Source organism: Eleutherodactylus coqui, chromosome 1 (genome assembly GCF_035609145.1).
Source record: "Eleutherodactylus coqui strain aEleCoq1 chromosome 1, aEleCoq1.hap1, whole genome shotgun sequence".
Classification (NCBI taxonomy): domain Eukaryota; kingdom Metazoa; phylum Chordata; class Amphibia; order Anura; family Eleutherodactylidae; genus Eleutherodactylus; species Eleutherodactylus coqui.
In genome coordinates, this window is record NC_089837.1 from 39237146 (window position 1) to 39263408 (window position 26263).

Below are 26263 nucleotides of genomic sequence, written 5' to 3' on the forward strand. Positions count from 1 at the left end.
GCAAATGGAGTTGGGGATTTTGTCATGATTAATGTAATACCATCAGGGAGGCGTCTGATTGGTTCCACATTTATTCCACAGCAGGACAACAACCCCAAACATCCACCAATGTCAGTAAGAACTACCTTCAGTGTAAGGAAGAACAGGGAGTCCTGGAAGTGAAGATTTGGCCCCACAGAGCCCTGATCTCACATCATCCAGTCTGTCTGGGATTACATGAAGAGACAGAAGGATTGGAGCGAGCCGACATCCACAGAAGATCTGGGCTTAGATCTCCAAGATGTCTGCAACAACCTCCCTGCTGAGTTCCTTCAAAAACTGTGTGCAAGTGTCCCTAGAAGACCTGATGCTGCAGTGAAGGTGAAGGGCGTCACCCCGAATACTGATGGGGTTACATTCCTGTTTTGTTCGGTCACTTTGTATTGTGTTAATTACCAAGAATAATCTATTATCCCTTCTGGCCTCATCAGCGCTCTTCCTCCGCAGCGTTCTCTCCCCACCGACCAGGAACACTTCCACAGCTCTGTATATCACCGCCATCCATCCTCTGGGACCTTTAGGCCGGCTGTCCACGGGCGTTGCGAATCCGCCGAGGTAGCCGCTTCTGTATTTCCGCCAGTTAGCCCTATCTGATAGATAGGCTGGCTGCAGAGAATAGGGGGAATTCACAGCATGCTGCGAATTGCCCGCCGCTCGTGGACAGGGGCGTATCTGACCTCCCCACAAGACCCTCCGCCGCCTCTTACCTGCCGTCCGGAGTCACACACAGAGCTCTGATATCAGTGTATATATATCCTCTGGCTGATAACAGAGACAACAGCAGGGAGCAGGAGCTGCTACAGTGGAATAGCTAAAGGACCTGTGAAGATGTCACCGTCATGTGATCAGTATATAAGGGGGCGGAGCTCTTGTGTTGTGCAAAGGGGGAGATTTATGAAAGCCGTCTAAATGCAAAATTACTTTTTATTAGTCATGTAGCGAAAGAACTATTATTTTTCCAGAGCACCATGGGGAATGAGAGCTGCGCTGTGATTGGTTGCTACGGACGACACATTTGTTTTTAGACATTCTCCATGAATTTCCTGCAGCGTTTTAACCCTTTGAGCCCTGCAGTGTATTTCTATCCCCAAAGGCCTTGTTGAGACCTCCATCAGTGCTGCCGCCATCCCGGAGCAGGAAGGCATCGGCAGTACTGTGTACACATACTTGTAGCACTTTATGTCTCCCCCTTGTGGTGAACACTGGTACTGTTATACTATCTGGCTCTTGTTCTGAGTTTTTACATTCATAAAGGTTTTTATTAAGGTGACCAGATTTTCCCAGAGTCAAAGTGTGACAAAGGGGTGTGGTCAGGGGGCGGGGCTTATCACAACATATGGTTTTAGCTCCGTCATTATAAAGAGTACAGGGCCGATTCATAAAAGACAGGGAGCAAATACCGCAGCATTTCTGTATCCAAAAACAGTCAAAATCCTCACTATTGGTGCAGATTTTGACTGTGATGTCATACTATGCGGCGCTCCCCCTCTCCTCCTCCGAAGGCTCCCCGGCTTTCGGTTTCCATCAGCCTGTATTGGCCTGACCTGTCTAGCGGTGCCGCACCTGACCAGGTTGCTGGGAACTTAAAGGGGTTGTCCCGAGAAAGCAAGTGGGGTATACACTTCTGTATGGCCATATTAATGCACTTTGTAATATACATTGTGCATTAATTATGAGCCATACAGAAGTTATTCACTTACCTGCTCCGTTGCTGGCGTACCCGTCTCCATGGTGCCGTCTAATTTCAGCGTCTAATCTCCCGATTAGACGCGGTTGCGCAGAAGGGTCTTCTCCCTTCTCTTGGGTCTCGGCACCAGCGGCGTTCTGGCTCCGCCCCTTCTACGCATCATCGCGTAGCTCCGCCCCATCACGTGTGCCGATTCCAGCCAATCAGGAGGCTGGAATCGACAATGGACCGCACAGAGCCCACGGTGCACCATGGGAGAAGACCCGCGGTGCATCGTGGGTGAAGATCCCGGCGGCCAGTAAGAAGTCGCCGCAGAGCGGGGATTCGGGTAAGTACTAAACTTTTTTTTTCTTTAACCCATCCCTTGTGTTTGTCTCGCGCCGAATGGGGGGCCTATTGAAAAAAAAAAGCCGTTTCGGCGCGGGACAACCCCTTTAAAGCCGGGGAGCGCTGACAGTGGTAAGCCTTTGGAGGAGGTGAGGCAGAGAACCGCATGGTATGACATCAGCTGCGGATACACGGCTGATTTCCAGTCAAAATCTGTACCAATAGTGAGGATTTTGACTTTTTTTTGGATGCGTAATTTGCAGCGAGAATTTCCACTACAGATATTCCACAGCATTTTTGCCACGTGTAAACATACCCTAAGTCAGCCTGAGGTACGCTGCCATGTGCAGAGTGGCATCAGTAGTAATAGTGCCGACAATATCAGCCCCTGGAATGATAGCGTCCCCTATATCAGCTCCAGTAGTAACTGTGACCCCCACAATGGCTCCAGTAGTAATAGTGTCCCCTATATCAGCTTCAGGAGTAATACTGACCCCCCACAGTGGCTGCAGTAGTAATAGTGTTCCTTCACAGTGGCCTGAGTAGTAATAGTGTCCCCCCACACTAGTCCAGTAGTAATATTGACCCCCACAGTGGCCCCAGTACTAATAGTATTCCTCACAGTTGCCTCAGTAGTAATAGCAACTCCCACAGTGGCCTCAGGGGTAATACTATTACTACTGGGGCTGATATTGGGTACAGTATAGTGTCCCCTATATTGACCCTAGTAGTGACAGTGACCCCCACAGTAGCCTTAGAAGTAATAGAGTCCCCCCTGAAACCCATATACTTACCTGAAACCCATATACTGAGTGCCGCTGCTCCTTCGCTCGGCGCTGCTGCGAGATGCACATGCTGACGGAAGTCTATGTGCCTGGACTCCTCCTCCCTTCTGCTCTCCTCTTGAAGAACCATTGAGGAGAGGTCAGAGGAGAAGGATCCTGGGTGCACATAATGACGTCAGTGGGTGCATCCCACATCAGCATTGCGGAGTGATTACCAGCTGGGGGGGGGGCCACAGCTCCCTGGCTGTTTACCTTTACGGTGATTAGACATCCCAAAAGCAGGACAGATGCCTGTCCCGCTTGGGACCCTGGGGAGAACCGGACACAGGTTCCCGGAATGGGACTGTACCACCTAAATCTAGATGTGTGATTACCTTATTTTTATAGATGCCAAGCATATATCAACTGAAAGACACACTGGTGCGTTATGTATATATGCACATTAGGTGATATACCAATGTGTTGTTTGTGTGTATGTGTGTATATATATATATATATATATATATATATATATATATATTGTAGTAGAGTGAGAGGTAAAGTGTGGGACGGACGGTACATATCGCAGAGACTACTAGCATCTGTGAGGTAAACCCAGTCCGTCTCTCACTCCAGTACTCAGTTCCACCTGGCCCAGGTGAGGTGCATAAATGGGTGCAGGTTGCAGTGTGAAGGAGGTGTGTCCTGTGTGAGCAGCAGAGGCTCACAGAGAGTGCTGAGCTGGAGACACTGCACTACACTGCTGGGAAGGTTTGCTTTATTTTGCCCTGCTGGAGTTTACAAAGACTTTTGGTGTTACTACTGCTGGACTGCTTATTTAAAAGGACTTTCCTTGAACTTTCTTCTACCTGGAGAATGCCAGTACTTTTTGTTTTGTTCATCAAGTCTGAAAAAAGACAAGATGCTCAGCATTTGGTCGTGGCCTGGTGTGTTTCCTCCTGCATTGCTACAATTGTGATGAGTAAGGATTTGGCGCTCACTGGAAGGATACTGAAAAGTGTAGTAGGTGAGGGGTCTTGATTGCCAGGTGAAGACGAATATTCCTAGGTGCTGTAAACAATCTCATAAGAGAGAGTGGCTAGAGGGAAACTCCGATCATGGCATGAAGGAGGAAGATATAAATGAGATAAAAGGGAAAAAAACCTCAGCGCTCGCACCGTAGAATAGATAGAAATAGAGTATACTGAAGAGATTAAGGTTATATCACTTACTTCAGGGAGGCGCCTTTAGGGTAGGCGCCTCCTAATCCAAATAGGCGTATCAAATATGGTGCCGATCAACAATGATGAACAGGTTCCACGATTTTAATAAAATAGAATAAAATATAATACACAACGCGTTTCGGCCGCACGGCCTTTTTCAAGTGTGAGAAACGGATGTCCCCAATATACACTAAATGGGGTACTGCTAGGAGAAAGTGAGATGGAAAAAGACCTGGGGGGGTACTAGGGGATTGTAGATTTAACTGAAGTAACCAATGCCTGTCAGCTGCTGCAAAAGCTAATAAAGTCTTGATGTGCACTAAAAGAGGCATAGGGGCGAGAACGTTATTCTTCCACTATATAAGGCACTTGTCAGGCCTCACATGGAATACTGTGTACAGTTCTGGACACCGGTGCTCAGGAAAGATGTTGCAGTGCTTGAGGGGGTTCAAAGAGGGGCAACTAAACTAATACATGGAATGAGGGGACTGGAATACTAAGAGAGGCATCAAAACTGGGATTATTTACCCTGGAAAAAAGACAGCTAAGGGGCAACCAAATAACTATGTATAAATACATGAGGGGACAATACAAGGATCTCTTCCATGATCTGTTTATTCCCAGGACTACGTTGGTAACAAGAGGGCATCCTCTACATCTAGAAGAAAGCAGGTTTCATCACAAACACAGAAGGGGGTTCTTTACTGTAAGAGCAGTGAGACTGTGGAACTCTCTGCCTGAGGATGTGGTGATGGCAAAATCCATAGAGGAGTTTAAAAGGGGACTAGATGTCTTTCTAGAGCGCTATGATATTACAGGATATAGACATTAGGTGACAAGCGGGTTGTTGACATGGGTCTTACATTCAGGTAGGTACTATCAAAGGTTGATCCAGAGATTATTCTGAATGCCATTATGGAGTCATGAAGAAATTTTTTTCCCCGAATGGGCTAAATGGCTTAATGCCTCTTGTTTTTTTTTGCCTTCCTCTGGATCAACAATGGAGTTGAAACTGGCTGAACTAGATGGACATTATCTTCATTCCGCCTAACTTACTATGTTACCCACCAAAGGCAATAAGGGACCAGATGAAGTTATTTAACAACCCCGCCTATCCACCTTCCTCCAAACATCCAATAAAGTTGGTATGAGAGTTGAGGCTTCCGTTTTCTCCCGGTCCACCCTATGAGGAATCCTGAATACTCCCTGAACATGGAAAGGGTTGGTGGCCTGTTCTTTATTCACCCACAGTTTAGTGCAGTTACATATTGTGGCTTTATGAATCAAGTCAAGGTTTGACAGGCCCATTCCTCCTCCTGAATTTTAGGTCTAGTCAATATCCTTCTAACTGAGGTGTGCTGAGGATGTTCTCCACACAAATCTAATTATCAACTTTTGTAACATACCTCTTTCCAACAAAAAGGGAATATCTCCTGGATGTGTTTACTTTCCTTTAAGGGGATGGAAACATTCAAGATTTCAGATTTTTGTGTGTTTACTTTAAAATTACTAAGCCTACCATATCTAGTGTATTTTTGTAGGAAAACTGGAAGGCCTATTCTAGGATCATAGACATAAATCAAAAGATTATCAGCAAAGAGAGAAAGTTTGTGCTCCCGGTCCCCAATAACCATTCCTTTAATAGAGGCATTGCTTCTAAGGGTGTTAGCCAGGAACTCCACTACCAGTGTGAATAATTATGGTGAGAGTGAGTATCCCTGTCTCGTCCCATTTTGCTCTTACTTGCATACCAGACAGTTAACAGCTCCAGAGGTGCACCACATACACTTCATGCATACAGGAATTACTGACAACATGAATGCACATGACCAACATGAAAGTCATCTTGAAGTGGCCTATAACTCTATCGTTTTCCTATCTCTGTTGGTGGCCCTCGAGGTTTTGTGCTCTTCTCCATCTATATTTTTGGACTGGGAAAGTTCATAGAATTCCATGGTTTCCAGTAGCAACATAGAAAAATACAAACTAGCAACCACAGTCAATTCTTCCACACATCCCCCAGTCTCACAAGTACAGCACCTCGCAGTCAACTCATTTATTTCTGTCCAGTATTTCAAACCACATAAGTTAACAAAAATGCTAATGCATGCCTTCAACATCCACCTTTTTGGCCTTCTTGTGTCCCTCCAGTCCACCCTCAACGCTGCTGTCCAGTTAATCCGCCTTGCACTTCATCGCACCTCTGAATCCATCTGCCCTATTTCAATCCCTTCACTAGCTAACCATTGCCTATTATGTCAGTAATAGTAATACAATAATAATGTCTCAGATGTCATTTGCTGCTGAAGAGATATATAGTATGCATTTCATGACTCCAACGCAAAATCTGCAATTAAAGGGGTTGTACCCAAATGTAAAGTTAACCCCTATCCAGTGGGCCGCAGCATAACCTTAGACAACTGGAATGTTTATCCACTCTATATGCAGAATGTGTTTAGATACCTTTCATGTGTTCTTAGGAAATGAGGTCCCTGGAAAACTGTCTAGTTTGCCAATGAACTCTGCATTTTTAATGAGTATTTTTCGAAGGACTGTCCCACCAGTAAATATCATATTTACTGTTCAGATAATAAGTAGATTTTCCATTTGCATGCCATTAAAAAAATCTAGTGAAGATGAGTTATGACATTTACTTACATAGTATGGAGTCACCTGGTGTTTAACCCTTTCCAATCCACTGTCTGACCTGTGATGACATTATGATTTAAGGCTGTACAGCTCCGATGTTGGAAGCTGCCCGTCGGGGTTCTCTTACTGTATATTACCAGCCTCCCTGCTATCGGAGCCTATCCAACGTGTCACCTCATGCAGTACTGGCTTTAGTCAGCAGATAGCGCCTTTCTATAATGGCAGAAAAAAAGTAAGCTCCCTAGGAAAACCAGGATACAAATTGGATTGGAAAGGGTTAATGTCGTTTTCCAGGCAAAGACTATTGATAACCTGTCCTCAGGATCTATTTATATCAAGGACTATGACTGTAACAAGGTGTAGCGATTAAGTTCAGAGTTGGAGTCTCTTTGTCGTAACTGCTGTGGAGCGGTAGCGTAGTCAGTGGAAGCCAGAGGTCGGTACATGGGTAGTATCAGTTCACAGTATGGAGGAGAAGGCAGGTGGTGGAGCATAACTACTGGCTGGGAGAACAATATTCACGCACTGAGGGAGCGACAGGGACAGATTTATATAGAGTGTGCAATAGGGTAGCCCTTAGCTATAGGTAATTTTCCAAAAGTTGAACTTTTGCTGCCTCTATCCCTTAATCTTGATCCAATCAACAAAAAAATCAGGATGTGCTAAATGTCAGCTCAATCAGACAACTGCTAGGCGACCCTCAAACGCCTCGAAATTGGAACATAGTATACACATTACGCAATGATTAAGCGGTGTACTCTTTCCTATCGCGACCATTTTCTTTTTTCTTCTTATAGAAATTTATGTGGACACATCCAGGCAACCCCCAGCAACTGTTTAAAAGCATACTGAATCGGAGGCGGAGCTAAGCTATGCAGGGGTGAAACGCACGCTGCCCAGGCTCCCGCTGCAAACACCGGCAAGCTTACCCTAAAGAGATCCGAGAAGCAGAGAAAACCCCCTAAAAGCCGTGATGGTGAGAAAGAGAGGCACCGGGAAGCAGCCGGACGCCACAGAAGAAGCACCGCCGACAATCCAGCACTACTTTGGGAGCCGCAGCTCGGCGGCTCCCCTCTCCAAGATGGCGCCGGAGCAAGCGCTGGCAGTACAGCACGCGGCCGACAGCGGGAGAGAGGAGGAGAGCGGGGCAGAGGAGGGAGCGGGAGCCCCACCGACAACACACCGCTACTCCGGGAGCCATGGCCCGGCGGCCCCCCCCTCCAAGATGGCGCCGGAGCAAGCACTGGCAGTACAGCATGCGGCCGACAGCGGGGGAGAGGAGGAGAGTGGGAGCCCCGCCGACAACACGACGCTACTCTGGGTGCCGCCCCCCCCCCAAGATGGCGCCGGAGTGCGCGCTGGAAGCACAGCACACAGCTGACAGCGGGGGAGAGGAGGCTGGAGCAGAGGAGGAAGCAGGAGCCCAGGAGGCCGGCAGAGCATATAAGTAGAGAGAGGCTGCAGAAGCCATATCGCCCCCAGAATCACCCCAAAACGACTCACAGGGCCTGAAGCCCAAATATAAGGGGGGAAGCCAGCACACACTTAAAGCACTGCCCTCCCATCCCCCTCCAGCAGGGGATCATGACAGCGCCAGACCCCCAAAAAACAAAATGAGCGGCAGGCAGAGCCCCAGTATGGCAGACAAAGGCATAGGCAGCGGAAGTGGCAGCCCGCAAGAGAGAGCGCAGAACCATAAACAGAAATACCACAGAAGCGCAATAATCGCAGCTAGGCCGAAAACTCCAGCGGCCAGCTGGCAGTTCTCCTGAACTGCTCTCTGTAGTATTCAGCAGCTGGGGATTTAAAATCCCCGCCTGCTGAATGAGCTGCCTCTGATTGGTCACAGCCTGACCAATCAGAGGCAGCTCTCACCCATTCATGAATGGGTGAGTGAGTGCTGCCTCTGATTGGCTCAGCGCAGCTCTCAGCTGAATGACAGCTGAGCTGAGCGAATCAGTGGCAGCACTCACTCACCCATTCATGAATTCATGAATGGGTGTGAGTGAGAGCTGCCTCTGATTGGTCAGGCTGTGACCAATCAGAGGCAGCTCATTCAGCAGGCGGGGATTTTAAATCCCCGGCTGCTGAATACTACAGAGAGCAGTTCAGGAGAACTGCCAGCTGGCTGCAGCTGAACTCCGTCTGCCGGGACCAGGTGAGTATATATATATTTTTTATTTTTACACATTTCTGGATGAACTGCAGGGAAGGGCTTATATATTTAAGCCCTTCCGAAAATTCATTGTGCGATCGCCGGCAGCCCATTGCTTTCAATGGAGCCGGCTGTATTGCCAGCTCCATTGAATTCAATGAGCTAACATCGTTCTGCTCTGCCACAGCTGTTACAGCTGTGGCAGAGGAGAACGATCGTTATGCTGACAGTGCGCGCGGAGGGGGGGGGTCTCACTCTTGCCACTATTGTGGCTTAATAGTGAGACCTCGGAGTCCAAAATGCAGCCCTGCATGTTGCTCCTCGCCTGCCCTATCCATTTCTATGTTTTTTACATGACTGGTGATTTGCTAAGATTTTCACAAATGAAAATCTTAGCGGAGCACCAGTCATATACAAAAATGCTCGAGTCGCCCATTGACTTCATTGGGGTTTGTTACTCGAAACGAACTCTCGAGCATCACTGAAAGTTCGACTCGAGTAACGAGCACTCGAGCATTTTGGTGCTCGCTCATCTCTAATAAATACCTTAGCTAACTAGAGGGAGGGCCACTCTGGACGTATTATTAACTAACAAACCAGACTGAATAATGGGGGTGCAGGTTGAGGGACACTTGGGAAATAGTGACCACAATATAATTAATTTCCAGCTGTCATTCAATAAGAAACCTTATCAGGGAGCGACAAAAAAACCTAAACTTTAGTAAAGCAAAATTTGATCAGCTCAGAAATGCTATCGGTAACATTAATTGGGACAACATCCTCAAAAATATCAGTACAGACAAGAAATGGGAAAAGTTAAAAAAATCCTAATTACCTCATGTGAGCAGTTCATACCCTTTAAAAACAAAAAAACTACAAGTAGAAGTAAACCAATGTGGCTCAACAAGACTGTAAGGGGGGCAATAAATGAAAAAAAGAAAGCGTTTAAACTACTAAAACAAGAAGGCAGCGAAGAAGCTCTAAAATCGTACAGGGAAAAAAACTAAATATATAAAGAAAATATCATAATTGTTAAGGAGGAGGCAGAAAGACTGATCGCCAAAGAGAGCAAAAACAACCCGAAACTATTATTCAATTATATAAACAGTAAAAGGATTTTCACTGAGAGAACTGGCCCTTTAACAAATAATGCCGGAGAAACCATTGAAGATGATGGGAGGAAGGCAAACCTATTAAATAGTTTCTTTTCAAGTGTATTCACGAACGAAAATGTGACACGAGATGCAGGGGAATAAAATGAACTCCCCGCTAAATATTGCATGCCTAGCACAGGAGGAAGTGCAGAGACGGTTAAAGAGGATTAAAACCAATAAATCACCTGGCCGAGATGGAATACACCCAAGGGTTCTAAGGGAACTAAGTGATGTGATAACTAGACCGCTATTTCTTATATTTATGGACACTATCAAGACCGGGTTGTACCATTGAATTGGTGCATTGCCAACGTGGTTCCAATTTACAAAAAGGGGTCCAAAAAAGAGCCTGGTAACTACAGGCCGGTAAGTCTTACTTCAATAACTGGGAAAATATTCGAGGGGTTTCTGAGAGACGCCATCCTAGAATAGCTCCTCACCAGCATGGATTCATGAGGGGTCAATCGTGTCAGACCAATCTGATCAGCTTCTATGATGAAGTAAGTTCTAGGCTGGACGTGGGAGAGTGCATTGATCTTGTATATCTGGACTTCCCTAAAGCATTTGACACCGTGCCGCATAATAGATTGATATATAAAATGAGACAATTCGGTCTTGGCGAAAACATGTGTATCTGAGTAAAGAACTGGCTCAGAGATAGAAAGCAGAGGGTGGTAATAAACAGTTCATTCTCTAATTGGGCCACCATTGCTAATGCGGTGCCACAGGGTTCAGTATTAGGCCCCATTCTGTTCAATATATTTATCAATGACCTGATAGAGGGACTATGGAGTAAAATATCAATATTTGCAGATGATACAAAATTATACAAAACAATACAATGGAGGACAATGTGCAGCTACAAACGGACCTAGATAAGCTGGGGGCTTGGGCAGAAAAATGGCAAATGAAGTTTAATGTTGATAAATGTAAGGTTTTGCACATGGACAAGAGAAACGGATGTCCCCAATATACACTAAATGGGGTACTGCTAGGAGAAAGTGAGATGGAAAAAGACCTGGGGGTACTAGGGGATTGTAGATTTAACTGAAGTAACCAATGCCAGTCAGCTGCTGCAAAAGCTAATAAAGTCTTGATGTGCACTAAAAGAGGCATGGGGGCGAGGGACGAGAACGTTATTCTTCCACTATATAAGGCACTTGTCAGACCTCACATGGAATACTGTGTACAGTTCTGGACACCGGTGCTCAGGATAGATGTTGCAGTGCTTGAGGGGGTTCAAAGAGGGGAAACTAAACTAATACATGGAATGAGGGGACTGGAATACCCAGAGAGGCCAACAAAACTGGGATTATTTACCCTGGAAAAAAGACAGCTAAGGGGCAACCAAATAACTATGTATAAATACATGAGGGGACAATACAAGGATCTCTTCCATGATCTGTTTATTCCCAGGACTACGTTGGTAACAAGAGGGCATCCTCTACATCTAGAAGAAAGCAGGTTTCATCACAAACACAGAAGGGGGTTCTTTACTGTAAGAGCAGTGAGACTGTGGAACTCTCTGCCTGAGGATGTGGTGATGGCAAAATCCATAGAGGAGTTTAAAAGGGGACTAGATGTCTTTCTAGAGCGCTATGATATTACAAGATATAGACATTAGGTGACCAGCGGGTTGTTGACATGGGTCTTACATTCAGGTAGGTACTATCAAAGGTTGATCCAGAGATTATTCTGAATGCCATTATGGAGTCGTGAAGAAATGTTTTTCCCCGAATGGGCTAATTGGCTTAATGCCTCTTGTTTTTTTTGCCTTCCTCTGGATCAACAATGGAGTTGAAACTGGCTGAACTAGATGGACATTATCTTCATTCCGCCTAACTTACTATGTTACCCACCAAAGGCAATAAGGGACCAGATGAAGTTATTTAACAACCCCGCCTATCCACCTTCCTCCAAACATCCAATAAAGTTGGTATGAGAGTTGAGGCTTCCGTTTTCTCCCGGTCCACCCTATGAGGAATCCTGAATACTCCCTGAACATGGAAAGGGTTGGTGGCCTGTTCTTTATTCACCCACAGTTTAGTGCAGTTACATATTGTGGCTTTATGAATCAAGTCAAGGTTTGACAGGCCCATTCCTCCTCCTGAATTTTAGGTCTAGTCAATATCCTTCTAACTGAGGTGTGGTGAGGATGTTCTCCACACAAATCTAATTATCAACTTTTGTAAGATACCTCTTTCCAACAAAAAGGGAATATCTCCTGGATGTGTTTACTTTCCTTTAAGGGGATGGAAACATTCAAGATTTCAGATTTTTGTGTGTTTACTTTAAAATTACTAAGCCTACCGTATCTAGTGTATTTTTGTAGGAAAACTGGAAGGCCTATTCTAGGATTGTGGACATAAATCAAAAGATTATCAGCAAAGAGAGAACGTTTGTGCTCCCGGTCCCCAATAACCATTCCTTTGATAGATGCATTGCTTCTAAGGGTGTTGGCCAGGGACTCCACTACCAGTGTGAATAATTATGGTTAGAGTGAGCATCCCTGTCTCGTCCCATTTTGCTCTTACTTGCATACCAGACAGTTAACAGCTCGAGAGGTGCACCACATACACTTCATGCATACAGGAATTACTGACAACATGAATGCACATGACCAACATGAAAGTCATCTTGAAGTGGCCTATAACTCTATCATTTTCCTATCTCTGTTGGTGTCCCTCAAGGTTTTGTGCTCTTCTCCATCTATACTTTTGGCCTGGGGAAGTTCATAGAATTCCATGGTTTCCAGTAGCAACATAGAAAAATACAAACTAGCAACCACAGTCAATTCTTCCACACATCCCCCAGTCTCACAAGTACAGCACCTCACAGTCAACTCATTTATTTCTGTCCAGTATTTCAAACCACATAAGTTAACAAAAATGCTAGTGCATGCCTTCAACATCCACCTTTTTGGCCTTCTTGTGTCTCTCCAGTCCACCCTCAACGCTGCTGTCCAGTTAATCCGCCTTGCACTTCATCACACCTCTGAATCAATCTGCCCTATTTCAATCCCTTCACTAGCTAACCATTGCCTATTATGTCAGTAATAGTAATACAATAATAATGTCTCAGATGTCATTTGCTGCTGAAGAGATATATAGTATGCATTTCATGACTCCAACGCAAAATCTGCAATTAAAGGGGTTGTACCCAAATGTAAAGTTAACCCCTATCCAGTGGGCCGCGGCATAACCTTAGACAACTGGGATGTTTATCCACTCTATATGCAGAATGTGTTTAGATACCTTTCATGTGTTCTTAGGAAATGGGGTCCTTGGAAAACTGTGCAGTTTGCCAATGAACTCTGCATGAGTTGATGAGTGTTTTTCGAGGGACTGTCCCACCAGTAAATATCATATTTACTGTTCAGATAATAAATAGATTTTCCATTTGCATGCCATTAAAAAAATCTAGTGAAGATGAGTTATGACATTTACTTACATAGTATGGAGTCACCTGGTGTTTAACCCTTTCCAATCCACTGTCTGACCTGTGATGACATTATGATTTAAGGCTGTACAGCTCCGATGTTGGAAGCCGCCCGTCGGGGTTCTCTTACTGTATATTACCAGCCTCCCTGCTATCGGAGCCTATCCAACGTGTCACCTCATGCAGTACTGGCTTTAGTTAGCAGATAGCGCCTTTCTATAATGGCAGAAAAAAAGTAAGCTCCCTAGGAAAACCAGGATACAAATTGGATTGGAAAGGGTTAATGTCGTTTTCCAGGCAAAGACTATTGATGACCTGTCCTCAGGATCTATTTATACCAAGGACTATGACTGTAACAAGGTGTAGCGATTAAGTTCAGAGTTGGAGTCTCTTTGTCGTAACTGCTGTGGAGTGGTAGTGTAGTCAGTGGAAGCCAGAGGCCGGTACATGGGTAGTATCAGTCCACAGTATGGAGGAGAAAGCAGGTGGTGGAGCTTAACTACTGGCTGGGAGAACAATATTCACGCACTGAGGGAGCGACAGGGACAGATTTATATAGAGTGTGCAATAGGGTAGCCCTTAGCTATAGGTAATTTTCCAAAAGTTGAACTTTTGCTGCCTCTACCCCTTAATCTTGATCCAATCAACAAAAAAAATCAGGATGTGCTAAATGTCAGCTCAATCAGACAACTGCTAGGCGACCCTCAAACGCCTCGAAATTGGAACATAGTATACACATTACGCAATGATTAAGCGGTGTACTCTTCCCTTTCGCGACCATTTTCTTTTTTCTTCTTATAGAAATTTATGTGGACACATCCAGGCAACCCCCAGCAACTGTTTAAAAGCATACTGAATCGGAGGCGGAGCTAAGCTATGCAGGGGTGAGACGCATGCTGCCCAGGCTCCCGCTGCAAACACCGGCAAGCTTACCTTAAAGAGATCCGAGAAGCAGAGAAAACCCCCTAAAAGCCGTGATGGTGAGAAAGAGAGGCACCAGGAAGCAGCCGGATGCCACAGAAGAAGCACCGCCGACAATCCAGCGCTACTTTGGGAGCCGCGGCTCGGCAGCTCCCCTCTCCAAGATGGCGCCGGAACAAGCGCCGGCAGTACAGCACGCGGCCGACAGCGGGAGAGAGGAGGAGAGCTGGGGCAGAGGAGGGAGCGGGAGCCCCACCGACAACACACCGCTACTCCGGGAGCCATGGCCCGGCGGCCCCCCCCCCCTCCAAGATGGCGCCGGAGCAAGTGCTGGCAGTACAGCATGCGGCCGACAGCGGGGGAGAGGAGGAGAGCGGGAGCCCCGCCGACAACACGACGCTACTCCGGGAGCCGCCCCCCCTCCAAGATGGCACCGGAGCGCGCGCTGGAAGCATAGCACACAGCCAACAGCGGGGGAGAGGAGGCTGGAGCAGAGAAGGAAGCAGAAGCCCAGGAGGCCGGCAGAGCAGATAAGTGGAGAGAGGCTGCAGAAGCCATATCGCCCCCAGAATCACCCCAAAACGACTCACAGGGCCTGAAGCCCAAATATAAGGGGGGAAGCCAGCACACACTTAAAGCACTGCCCTCCCATCCCCCTCCAGCAGGGGATCATGACAGCGCCAGACCCCCAAAAAACAAAATGAGCGGCAGGCAGAGCCCCAGTATGGCAGACAAAGGCATAGGCAGCGGAAGTGGCAGCCCGCAAGAGAGAGCGCAGAACCATAAACAGAAATACCACAGAAGCGCAATAATCGCAGCTAGGCCCAAAACTCTTAAGCACAATTCACAACACCAAGATCCATTGTCGGAGGATGAATGGGACTGGAGAGATCATTTGCGCGCTTTACCAACTAAAAGCGACTTCCAAAGATTGGAGGCCTCCCACAAGGAAGCTATGCATACGTTACAACAAGAGATCAAACATGTGGGCAACCGTCTAAACACAGTGGAAGAATCACACGAGAAGGCCCTATCCACACTAGAAGCGCATAGTCAAGCGATTAATGCACAAGCTATACAGATAGCGGACATTCTAACTCATATTGATGACATTGAAAATCGCCATAGGCGAAATAACTTGCGCCTGAGGGGCTTATCGGAAGAGATCATACCTGCGTAATTGGACGATTGGGCCCGCAATTTTTTCAGCTCACTAATGCAAAGAGGTCCCGAAAGTCAGATAGTGATCGACCGAATACATAGGGCTTTGGGCCCCAAGCCAGATAATCCAAATAGACCGCGAGATGTGCCATGCACTACTACAAGGATAAAGAAGCCATTATGAAAAAAGCCCGCGAAATGAAAGATTCCATTATGCACAACGGCATCCCCATAGAAGTGTTCCCAGACCTAGCATGACGCACGCTACAGCTACGAAGGGCAGTAAGGCCGATTCTAGAAGTAATGAGAACAAACCACATTCTCTACAGATGGGGTTCCCGTTTCAACTCACAGCAACAAGAAACGGGAAAACTGCCACCTTCAAATCCCCAGCAGATTTACCAGGATTTTTAGGAACACTGGAACTACCCATGGTGGCGATTCCAGACTGGCCCTACGTCCTGGCGCTACCTATCGGGCCCCCAAGAGAACTTTGGCAGGAGGCTAGACCACAGAGACCTAGAACATCCGAGACCAACGGCAGGTCAAAGAGCTGAACACTAGACAAGAGAAAGGCACCAGCGACGAAAGATATATGGACTCAAGCAATAAAAACGCATCAAAAATGTACCAATGATCCTGAAGTTTGACCATTGACGGACCCCACGGGTGGAACTCTCAGGCTGGAGGGAGGGGGGCCACCCAGGGTAGTAACATAGGCTACCCAAAAAACTTGTTATTCTCTCTGTTTTCTCTGTTACGGATGCATAAGAGTTTAATTTATGCGGATAGGAAAAAATGTTATCTTTCAGCATATCACTAATACACTGAGGGGCATGCCAGTGGGAGTAGGGGGAGGGGGCTCACTCTGCTGCTAGGCCGCTTCTCCTCCCAGGATGAACGATGCCTATGTATCGCCCGCAGCCAACTATAGGTTGGTTCCCCAATACGATAGATTGGAGACCCGAACTCCAATCGACAGGAAAATAATTTTCTGTCTTCTACCCCTAACCCACACCTCTCTTGAGTACCCATCTTATCTTTCTTGGACCCAAACCTCACATTTATCTCGGACGCGACACATCCCAAGAGCCACCCACGCACCCAAAACGAATATCCCATGGCTAGTCTGACCTTCTGCTCATATAATTCCAGGGGACTGAACGCATCGGCTAAATGGGGCCAGATTTTATCCCACCTCCACAAGAAGCAGATTATGATAGCCCTCCTTCAGGAGACACATTATAGAACAGGCCAAATACCAAAAGGAAACAACAGGCACTACACCAGTTGGTACCACAGCACGCACCCAGATAAGAGAGTATGCGGAGTATTGATCGCAATACATAAGTCACTTCCACATAGACTACTAGCTTCAAAAATAGATAATGAAGGGAGATACATCTTTTTAAAGCTCGATTTGGGAGGACGCATACTAACAATAGCCAATGTTTATTCTCCAAATTCTAGACAGGTCCCATTCAGCTGCCGCATCCTGGGAGAACTGGCACGGTTCGCCACCGGCTCGAGGATGGTGCTCGGCGGGGATCTCAACCTCGGACTGGACCCGGATCTGGATTCATCTTCGGGTAAGTCCGGACCCTCTTTGGCGGCCTTGCGTAGACTGCGAAAACAACTGGCGGAGCTGAGACTCGTTGACCTCTGGAGGATTCTCCACCCAGGGGTCAGGGACTAGAGCCACCACTCAGTGTCCCACAATAGCTATGGGAGGCTTGACTACATATTTGTCTCTCACGACCTTCTAGATCTAGATCCCAAGTGTTCGATGGGTAATTTTATATGGTCGGACCACGCGCCTGTCGACGGGGCACTCCTTGGGCAGGAGAGAAGAGGGGGCCTGAACTCCTGGAGACTAAATGACAATCTCCTAAGTGACTCGTGTTGTCTACAGGAGATCAGACAGACAATTGAGACATTTATAGATATACACAAAACAGATACAACACCGCCAACAGTACAGTGGGAAGCCCTCAAGTGCGTGCTGAGGGGGTTTTTTATTTCCCACGGGACACGCCTAAAGAGGGATAGGACCGGTAAATTATCAAACCTGATCTCCCGGTTAGATAGAGCGGAACAATCCAATAAAGCGAATCCTACACAGACCCTAAGCGCGGAAATCTCAGATTTACGCCAACAGGTGCTAAAAATAATGGATAAAAATCACCTCTGTATGAGAGATAAATTTAAAGGGAAATTCTATGAATATGGAAATAAGAGTGGATCATGGCTAGCACGAGCATTAAACCCCAGGGGTAACCAAACTTATATTCGCGATGAAATCAAAAGCGAAAGGGAAAATCCACGCGACAAAAGATATTTTAGAATGTTTCCAGAACTATTATAGTGAGCTATACAACATAGACAATCCAGTAGATCAAAGCGAGATAGACCATTACTTGCAGACACACGCACCGAAAGCAATATCCATAGATCAAGCAAGAGCACTAGAAGAGGACATCCGCGAGCAAGAAATAATCAAAGAAATCAAAGAATTAAAAATAGGAAAAAGTCCGGGCCCCGATGGCTTCACCCCAAGGTTTTACAAATCAGTAGGAGATCTCATAGCGCCACTTTTAAGTAAAGTTTTTAACACAATCTCAGATAAACGCTCCTCCCCCCCGCAGGCTATGCAGGCTACCATTATGGTGTTACCCAAACCAGGCAAAGACCCTATGGCATGCGAGAACTACCGCCCGATATCTCTACTAAACATTGACACAAAGATCTTCACGAAAATTATAGCTACACGCCTAAGCCCACTTACTCGGGACATTATAAACAGAGATCAAGTGGGATTCGTCCCTGGGAGAGAAGCCAGGGACAACACTATAAGAACACTATCCCTGGTGGAGCGAGCAAAAGAGGCAGGCACACCATTATGTCTGTTCTCGGTCGACGCCGAAAAGGCTTTCGACCGAGTCAACTGGATGTTTTTGGAAAAAACATTGAGACAGATAGGGATAGGTAACAGGTGTAGGCAATGGATTATGGCACTTTACAGCAAACCCACCGCACAAATAAGAGTGAATGGGGTGCGTTCTGATCCAATAAGCATAAAAAATGGAACACGCCAAGGATGCCCTTTATCCCCAACAATATACGCGCTAGTAATGGAATCGCTGGCTAATGCCATCAGGGACAATAAAGAAATAACGTGATACGAGGCCATCGGGAATGAACACAAAGTAGCTTTGTTCGCGGATGACCTGCTGATTTACATGACAAATCCCCAAAAAGGTCTGCCCGCTGTCTTGCAATAATGTAGAAAATACAGTAGGGTAAGCAATTTCAAAATCAATACGACCAAATCGGAGATATTAAACATTACACTCCAGGCGGAAGAGATCGCACAGCTATCAACAAAATACCCCTTAAGATGGCGGGAGGATCAAATAAAATATCTGGGAGTGGCCATGCCCTCAGAGACGGAGAAATTGTTTAAGCTAAATTTCGAACCCATTCTTACATCCATCACAAAAGATTTAGACAAATGGAGAGCACTGAACGTATCGTGGCTAGGCAGAATTAATGTAATTAAAATGAATGTATTGCCCAGACTCCTCTACCTCTTTCAAACAGTACCTATAAATATACCAAAAGATTATTTTGACAGACTTCAAAAAATCACAACCCGTTTCATATGGAAAGGATCTAGACCATGCCTTAGCTATAAATTGCTGACACAGAGGAAAACTAGAGGGGGATTAGGGCTTCCAGACCTACGGTCTTACTATAGGGCTGCAATCTGTAAAATAGTACTAGATCTAACAAGAGAAACTTATACGGAACATTGGGTAGAACTAGAAAGATCAACTAAACAAATACAAGGTATATTTTGGTTAAATGGAGGTTTAGGAAGACGTGGAATTAAAGTATCCCCCTTAATGAGGTCAATACTAAAAATCTGGGACGGATTCGCAATAAAATGCGGACTGATAAAGCAACCAGGACCATGGACACCCCTGAAGGGAAACCCAGACTTCCCTCAGGGGGATATGGGACTACCTTTTCTAGAGGGTCTAGGCTTACAATGCCCGAGGGTGCGCGACATCACGGACAAGGACGGAATATTACGAATGGAAACGATCTCGGGAGGGGGGAGGATGCGGGCAGGCGCGTGGCTCCAATATCATCAGATTGCTCATTACATAAGAACCTTGGGCCCGGTAGCTATACTGACACAGCCCTCGACTCCCTTCGAGGAGCTATGTGAAACACCTCAGAAAAAGAAGGGTGTAATCTCCGCGGTCTGTGGCATTTTGGTCGCCGAGGGAGGTCGGGACGCGGGGAGGGGTTCAAGAAATCCTGGGAGAAGGAGCTAGGACGAGCCGTGCCAGCAGGGGACTGGGCAAAGGCCCAGTGTTCGACACACAAGATGACAGTATCAGGTAACCATCAAGAACTGAACTACAAGTTGCTTACGAGATGGTATCGCACTCCGGCAAAATTGGCCAGATTCTACACAGGGGTGTCGGACCAATGTTGGAGATGCTTGCCGGAAACCGGCACACTCACACACGTATGGTGGGCGTGCTTCCTAGTTTCACCCCTCTGGAAGGCGGTGGAGGAATTATACAATGCTTTAACCGGAGACTCTCTAACATTCACTCCTGAAATTGCCCTCCTGTCAGTCCTACCAGGGTCAATAGGGACAAATAAGAAAAGAATTCTCCGATTCTTTTTGCTAGCGACAAGGGTATCAATTCCCCGTCTTTGGAGATCGCAAACCCCGCCCTCCAGACTTAACTGGGTGACAGCGCTTGACGAGATTAGCCGTATGGAGGAGTTGAGAGCAAGTGACGATAACAAATATACATCCTATCACGCGATTTGGGAGCCATGGCTGACTTTCCGAAGGTCAGTAGACTTCAATGGGTGGCAGCGGAGGGGCGACTCACCCAACCGATAAATAAATTAGGGACTAATGGGCGCACTGAGATCTGAGGTATAAAAAGGTATTATTTACCCCCTGTACTCTTCCTTCTTTCTCTTTACAACCCCCCCCTTTGTTTACCTTTTTTCTTCTTCTTTCTCTCACTATCTTTCATTCTTTTCTCCCCAATACACCATATGATTAGCTCACAAGCAATGCTATCAAAAGTTGTATAGGGATCCGACGACCACCACGTCCTGGTTATACCTGGGGCGGGGTGGAAGCCGGATAACAGAACAAAAGCAAGTTTATGCAGTTACAATGTTGGCAGTTCAAATGACTTAAGTAGCAACGTTAGACACGAAGATAAATTCAGCTGGAGGACAGCGTTGAAGATTAAAGGAGTTGTCCCGCGAAAGCAAGTTGGGGTATACACTTCTGTATGGCCATATTAATGCACTTTGTAATATACATTGTGCATTAAATATGAGCCAAACAGAAGTTATTCACTTACCTGTTCCGTTGCTAGCGTCCTCGTCTCCATGGTTCCGTCTAATTTTCAGCGTCTAATCGCCCGATTAGACGCGCTTGCGCAGTCCGGTCTTCTCCGTTTTGAATGGGGCTGCTCGTGCTGGAGAGCTGCCCTTGTAGCCCCGCCCCGTCACGTGTGCCGATTCCAGCCAATCAGGAGGCTGGAATCGGCAATGGACCGCACAGAAGCCCTGCGGTCCACCGAGGGTGAAGATCCCGGCGGCCATCTTCACAAGGTAAGTAAGAAGTCACCGGAGCGCGGGGATTCGGGTAAGTACTGTGCGTTTTTTTTTTTTAAGCCCCTGCATCGGGTTTGTCTCGCACCGAATGGGGGGGCTATTGAAAAAAAAAAAACACGTTTCGGCGCGGGACAACCCCTTTAGGGAGATATTTATTGTGAAAAATGAGAACAGATAAACAATGTATGTTATACGTTAATTTCAGTTTAATTAAGATAAGTTAGGAACAGCGCGAAAATTGGATTCAGGAGCGACATGAAAAGAAATGTTGTGTGTTGTATCTTGCAAAAAACCTTAATAAAATACTTTTGAACATAAAAGCATACGGAATCAAATTTCCCAAAAGGTAATTCCAAAAAGTTCCTGAAATAACAGTATGTAAAAATATATATATATATTTTTTTTTTGTTTTTAAATACACAACTTCTATCAGAGAAACACATTTTTATTTACAACAGTAATTTCCATACAATCAAAACATAATGGGAACGAATATTCAACATTATTTTTTCCTAAGAGAGGATTTAGTAGCAGTTGGCTATTTTTTACAGTTTTCGGCAACGATCTGTAAAACAAATTGTTTCTCAGTTCCATCTTTTGTGAGAATTTTCTTGTAATCCTGAATGAATTTGACACCTCTTTTTCCAACGTCATTCACAATTGTCTTCTCAAGTTTTTCAATTCCACGTTTGTACCCAGCATCATCTATCCATGTTGAAGGGTCTTTGTCGAGGAAATCGATGCTGATAGAAAATCAAGTTTTTGTACCAGGAATTACAAAAGATGAAAATTCGATGTTACTAAAGGAAGAAGAATCATTTTGGTGAAGAATGTACCTCTTGAGTTTATTGTCGTCTTCTTCCTCTTCTTCACCTTTATCTGCTTCCAGCATAACTTGAGCCATTTTTGCCTTAACCACTGTTGGAACGTTGTCATCCAATAAGGATAGAGCCCCAGCTTCGGTAACTAAGTACCAGAGATCGGTGGAAATTTTTTTCACACAACGTTATTGTACAATTCACATAAAATAATTCATGCCTAACATAATTGTATGTTGTTAACCCTTTCCAATCCACTGTCTGACGTCTAAAGACATTCTGATTGAAGGCTCTACAGCTCTGATGTCGGAAGACGTCCAACAGGGTATTCTTACTGTAGATTACTGGCCGCTCTGTTGTCAGGGACCTCTCCAGTATGTCGCATACTGCAGTACTGGCTCTAGCCGGCAGATGGCGCCATTTATAATGGCAGAAAGAGAAAGCCCCCTAGAAAATACTGAATCCAAAATGCAAAGGGTTAAATCAATTGTAGCAGCGGCTTAATGTAGCAATAGCAATGCTAATTAAATTAATAAAAACTTGCATTCATGTCCATTACGAGCGCTTACAAGTGATTATAAATAAAATGACTAAAACATTTTTTTAGCTGAAAAAATTAAGGTCATGTTTCCCCCAAAATAAGACCCTGTCTTATATTAACTTTTTCCCCAAAAGAGGCACAGGGTTCTATTTTTGGGGGGGGGTGTCTTATACTCACTTAGCAGTTGCTGTTCAGGTCCTTCCCGCTGGGCTGTGGCGCTCCTGCAGGCTTTCATGTAGTCCTCAATGCCGACTGAGCATCTCTTGCTGGTGACGCGGCTTGAATACCCCAACTTAAGCAAGCGATTGCTCTGATTGGCTGCGGCCGTGGTCCTGAACCAATCAGAGCCATGCTCGATGAACCAATCACAGCCATTCAATGCTGTATCCTCTACCCCCTGGATGTTCACTGGTGGAGACAGTGGCTCACTTCTTCCTGACCATAGGAGTGGTAGTATTCACGGGAAGGTTAGGAATGAACACCGGATGTAAGCCAAGGTAAGCAAGAAACAGGCTTTTGGGCTTTTCCAAAATCTTGATGTAAACTGAACCTCTCTTTTAGAAACTACATTATTGGGAATGCCATGCAGCCTAAATGTCTCCTTGATCATTAATTCCGCAGTTTGTTCAGCAGTAGGAATCTTCTTGGTGGGAATAAAATGGGCCATTTTGGTGAGTCGGTCCACCGCAACAAGGATGGTAGTCATTTCCTTTAGAAGAAAAGAACCACAATAAAATCCATTGATATTGCTCTCCAAGGCCTGGATGGGACTGGTGTCTTCTTTTATGCACAGGTTACACAAGAGGCCATATATTTTTTCACATCGCTCCTACAATTAGAATGAATTAACTTTAATAACAAAATACATTTCAAATTTATCGAAAATAGAGAGCAGAGATTTTAAAGAGGATTCTAGATCTTGTAGGAAAAGAAGAATGTTGTCAGCATTATCCGTTCTTCATGATTATTCAATTCACGCTCAACTACTGATGGAGACATACAGACCTGAATCTGAAGCAACAGCGAATAAGGCTGCAGATAGCGTGTGATAGAGAACTGCACATATATGTGGCTATTGGTCATGACACTGGCTGTAGGGGAATTATATAGAACTTGCACGAACTTTACAAACATTGACCCAAATCTGAAAGAAGTCATTATTGTCTACAGATACCTCAACTCCACCGAGTCAGGCTTTATCCTGCATGGCTTTATCCTGGTCAATGAATACAAGAGTAGGCTTCCCACTGAAAGTGACCCCCCAGGCTTAGACTCTAAACAAAGATGGCCGCACCAACGTCTCTGACTACTTGACACACTCTGTGTATTAGTATCCATCATTAGTCTAAGATACTACATGCCGCTTTCATTACCCGGTGCTGCCCTCATGAGCAGTTCTGGGCAGTCACAGCAGCCCGTAGTCTTCAGGCCCTTCTACATGGAACGATTATCGCTCAAAAATCATTCAAACAAGCAAAAGTGAGCGATCATCGGTGTAAACGCAGCCAACGGTCGAACGACAAGGAATAAATCATTCGCTTTTCGGCAATCGTTCATGTTATGCAGACAAAAAGATCATTGTTGGCTCATTCACTGATCGTTTGGTTTAAATACCCATGGTTCAGTCGTTCTCCGTCACTTATACAGCGAATATTAACGACTGAATGATTTTTCATTTGCCTCTACAAACTTGTTGACGGAGCGAACAAACGAAAATCTGAGATACCCCGAGGCAGATACGCTATGATCTTCACATTTTTTTCTCCTCTGCAAACAGTACAGGAGCTCGGCCCCCCTTATATACTGATCACATGGTGGTGACATCATCACAGGTCCTTCAGCCACCACTTCTCCTCCTCACTGTTGAGCTCCACCCCTTATATACTGATCACATGGTGGTGACATCATCACAGGTCCTTCAGCCACCACTTCTCCTCCTTACTGTTGAGCTCCACCCCTTACATACTGATCACATGGTGGTGACATCATCACAGGTCCTTCAGCCACCACTTCTCCTCCTTACTGTTGAGCTCCACCCCTTACATACTGATCACATGGTGGTGACATCATCACAGGTCCTTCAGCCACCACTTCTCCTCCTTACTGTTGAGCTCCGCCCCTTACATACTGACCACATGACAGTGACATCATCACAGGTCCTTCAGCCACCACTTCTCCTCCTCACTGCTGAGCTCCGCCCCTTACATACTGATCACATGGTGGTGATGTCATCACAGGTCCTGGTCACGCTGTTGTGTTGCTCTCTCAGGTAATTTATGTGAGGAGGATTTAGTTGCTTGTCTTTCGGTAACGTAGTTTGTAAGGCTGAAAAAAGCCCTCTGTCCATCCAGCTCAGCCCATTGGCCCCCAATGCTGATCCAGAGGAAGGCGAAAAACTCAAGGAGGTAGAAGACAATTTTCCTCATTAAAGGAAAATAATTCCTTTCTGACTTCAATCTGGCAATTGGAATAATCCCCGAATCACCGACCCTACTGAGGTAATCAGTGATATAACATATAATATTGTGCCGCTCAAGAAAGCTGTCCAGGTCCCTCTTTACTCTTTTAGTGAGTTCCTCATCACAACATCCTCAGGCAGAGGGTTCCATAGTCTTACTGCTCTTGCAGTAAAGAACCCTCTTCTAATTTGTGTAGAAACCTTCTTTCCTCTAGATGTAGAGAGCGCCCCCTTGTTACAGTCCTGGGTATAATAGATGACGGGAGAGATCTCTGTATTGTCTGCTGATATATTATACATAGTTATTAGAGCGCCCCCTTGTTATAGTCCTGGGTATAATAGATGACGGGAGAGATCTCTGTATTGTCTGCTGATATATTTATACATAGTTATTAGAGCGCCCCCTTGTTACAGTCCTGGGTATAAATAGATGACGGGAGAGATCTCTGTATTGTCTGCTGATATATTTATACATAGTTATTAGAGCGCCCCCTTGTTACAGTCCTGGGTATAAATAGATGACGGGAGAGATCTCTGTATTGTCTGCTGATATATTTATACATAGTTATTAGAGCGCCCCCTTGTTGTAGTCCTGGGTATAAATAGATGACGGGAGAGATCTCTGTATTGTCCCCTTATATATTATACATAGTTATTAGAGCGCCCCCTTGTTACAGTCCTGGGTATAAATAGATGATGGGAGGGATCTCTGTATTGTCTGCTGATATATTTATACATAGTTATTAGAGCGCCCCCTTGTTACAGTCCTGGGTATAAATAGATGACGGGAGAGATCTCTGTATTGTCCCCTTATATATTATACATAGTTATTAGAGCGCCCCCTTGTTACAGTCCTGGGTATAAATAGATGATGGGGAGAGATCTCTGTATTGTCTGCTGATATATTATACATAGTTATTAGAGCGCCCCCTTGTTACAGTCCTGGGTATAAATAGATGGTGGGAGAGATCTCTGTATTGACCCCTGATATATTATACCTAGTTATTAGAGCGCCCCCTTGTTACAGTCCTGGGTATAAATAGATGGTGGGAGAGATCTCTGTATTGTCTGCTGATATATTATACATAGTTATTAGAGCGCCCCCTTGTTACAGTCCTGGGTATAAATAGATGATGGGAGAGATCTCTGTATTGTCCCCTGATATATTATACATAGTTAGGAGAGCGCCCCCTTGTTACAGTCCTGGGTATAATAGATGATGGGAAAGATCCCTGTACTGACCACTGATATATCTATACATAGT

The 26263-nt window shown here is 45.5% G+C and overlaps 3 protein-coding genes across 3 annotated transcripts in view; 1 reads left to right on the top strand and 2 right to left on the bottom strand.

Annotated features, from left to right (window-relative positions):
- The window catches only part of LOC136607775 (zinc finger protein 665-like), a 39707-nt gene extending 38859 nt beyond the window's left edge, over positions 1-848 (bottom strand). The window contains exon 1 of the mRNA XM_066589061.1: positions 747-848. The gene's annotated coding sequence lies outside the window, so the exon portion shown is untranslated. The remainder of the gene's footprint in view (positions 1-746) is intronic.
- The window catches only part of LOC136612439 (zinc finger protein 721-like), a 564334-nt gene that overhangs the window by 74557 nt on the left and 463514 nt on the right, over positions 1-26263 (bottom strand). The gene's annotated exons all lie outside the window — the stretch shown is intronic.
- LOC136615682 (zinc finger protein 585A-like) overlaps positions 24853-26263 on the top strand; it is a 41944-nt gene continuing 40533 nt past the window's right edge. Inside the window, exon 1 of the mRNA XM_066594176.1 lies at positions 24853-25039. The gene's annotated coding sequence lies outside the window, so the exon portion shown is untranslated. The remainder of the gene's footprint in view (positions 25040-26263) is intronic.